This window comes from Penaeus monodon, chromosome 17 (assembly GCF_015228065.2).
Source record: "Penaeus monodon isolate SGIC_2016 chromosome 17, NSTDA_Pmon_1, whole genome shotgun sequence".
In the NCBI taxonomy this organism is placed as follows: Eukaryota; Metazoa; Arthropoda; class Malacostraca; order Decapoda; family Penaeidae; genus Penaeus; species Penaeus monodon.
This window is the reverse complement of record NC_051402.1, coordinates 38,976,082-38,978,581: the sequence shown is the minus strand read 5'-3', so window position 1 is coordinate 38,978,581 and position 2,500 is coordinate 38,976,082.

Here is a 2,500-nt window from a genome sequence, read left to right as displayed (position 1 = left end):
ACTACATCTAGGACAATTATATACAAATCATACATATGTAAATATAGTTCTTGATGGCAGAGCATTCTTTTCTACTAAAAAAAAAAATAATTGTAATAGGTAGCAAGAACAATGTTGAAATTTGATATTGTGGGAACGAAATTTTCGTATCTCAGATTGTTTATGAATGGTGAAGATTACATATCCGAGATACGGTAGTTTTATGTACTTGGTTTCTTAGAACAGTATGAAATCTGTGGATGGGCATAGTTTTATTGTCCTAGGATGATTTAAGAGTTTTGTAAAAAAAAGAAAAAAAAAAATAAAAAAAAAAAAAAATATATATATATTATATATATATATATTATATATCATAATATATTAATATATTAATATATATATATATATATCTATATATATATATATATATATATATATATGTTTATATATGTCTATCTCTGTTATTATATTATATTTATATATTATAATATATATGAATATATAGTATATATATATATAACTATATACTATAATATATATAGTATATATATAGTATATATCAAGGTATGCCATTGTTTTAAATGGTTAATTAAGAACTTACTTTCGTTTGTCAAATTACATCCTTTATTATTTGTATATTTTAAGAACTATTTTTGTCGTTGGTTCTTCTTTTTCATCTAATATGTTTTGTGTTTCATTATTTCTATCCTGATGATGGAGATGTAATTCTTCAAATGATACGTAAGAGTAAGATGTTCACCACAGCCGCTGGTCCCTACTTTTCATTCCCTTGGCCTACTTTTCCGAGTGGCATATCAATAGTGTTGTATATATGTATATATATATATAGATATATATATATATATATATATATATAATATATATATATATATATATCTATATATATATATATATTTATATATATCTGTGGTGTGTGTGTGTGTGTGTGTGGGTGTGTGTGTGTTTGTGTGTGTGTGTCGTGGTGGTCTGTGTGTAACATATACATATATATATATATAGTATATAGTAATCTATTATAATTAATATATATATATATAATATATATATATATATAAAAAAATATATCTAATATATTGTAGTGTATATATATATTATATTATATATATATATATAATTATATATATATATATATATAATATATATATATCTATACACACACACACATATATGTGGTTTGGTGTGTGTGTGTGTGTGGTGTGTGTGTTGTGTATGTGTGTGTGTGTGTGGTGTGTTGTTGTGTGTGTGTGTTGTGTGTAGTGTGTGTGGTGTAGAGAGAAGAGGGAGGAGAGGAGAGTAGTCTCTACTCCCCTTTCTTGGCACCTTCTCTCTCTCCTGATCACTTTTGCCACTCTCAGTAACGACAATCGCCCGTCTCCGGGGTGGTCTCGCTGGCGACCTTGATGAGCTTGGATTTCGACTCCCTGTTCACCAAGGTTCCGCTTGATGACGACCATTGTTTTCCTTCAGAGGAACTCACGCCGAGGATCACCGACGTTCTTTCTCCGCTGAATCGTCTGTGTTCCTTTCCTTTTAGGGTCGCTTCTGCTCATTAGACGTTGGTGTTGCATAGGCGCTCACCCTCATCTCTCTCCAGTCTTGCAACTGATATCCACGCCTGCAGACTGGAAAATCATCTTAATACTATAAAGAAAAAACTACGACCCACAGCCCCTTTCAGTTTACTTACAACTGTTCACAAAAGTTATCACAACTCGCATCTCTGATTCTACACCAGCCTAGGGAATAGGTAGGCTTCAGCAGTGGATTCTCAACAACAGATTACAGCACATAGACCAGCTCACCCAATAAAAGACAAAATAAACAAATAAGAACCCCTGTGTATGGCGCTCATTGCTTACGAAGGCATTTGCTTCACTGTACAAATACTAGTTGTACTAGAAGCTATTCGGAGACAGGGATAGAGGAGGTATTTTGTAAAATATTTGAAGATATATACGAATGATGTTAGGGTGATCCCATCTCACCAACTGTTTTACAGCTTGTCTTGACGGAAATATTGAAGAAGCTAGAATGGAAGGGCGGGAAATTCATCAAAATAGGAGACGTACCTAAACAGTCTAAGAATTTGCAGAGGATATTGTTCTCTACAAGACATCTGCAAATGAAAGACAGCAACTAATACCTAATCTGAGAGACAAGTCTGAAGAGGGCGATGACAGACAAAAGTGGAAAATATACTTGGAAGCATAACAAATGGCAATGAGTAGGTCATACATGCCGTGACACAAGGACAACAGATGGACAAAAAAGTTAACGTCTGGCTTTAGATAACATAAAGAAAACAGAGCCTGGACCAATAGACAAGATGGCGTGATGAAATCCGAAATTTGGAGACCAATAATGGAAACAACAAACGTCAGACAGACAAATGAAAAGAATGCGAGAGTCCTAACTTCCCTTCAGTGGTTGATTCATGCTGATGCTTCTGATGATTGATATATATATATTTATTATATCTATATATCGTATAATATATATA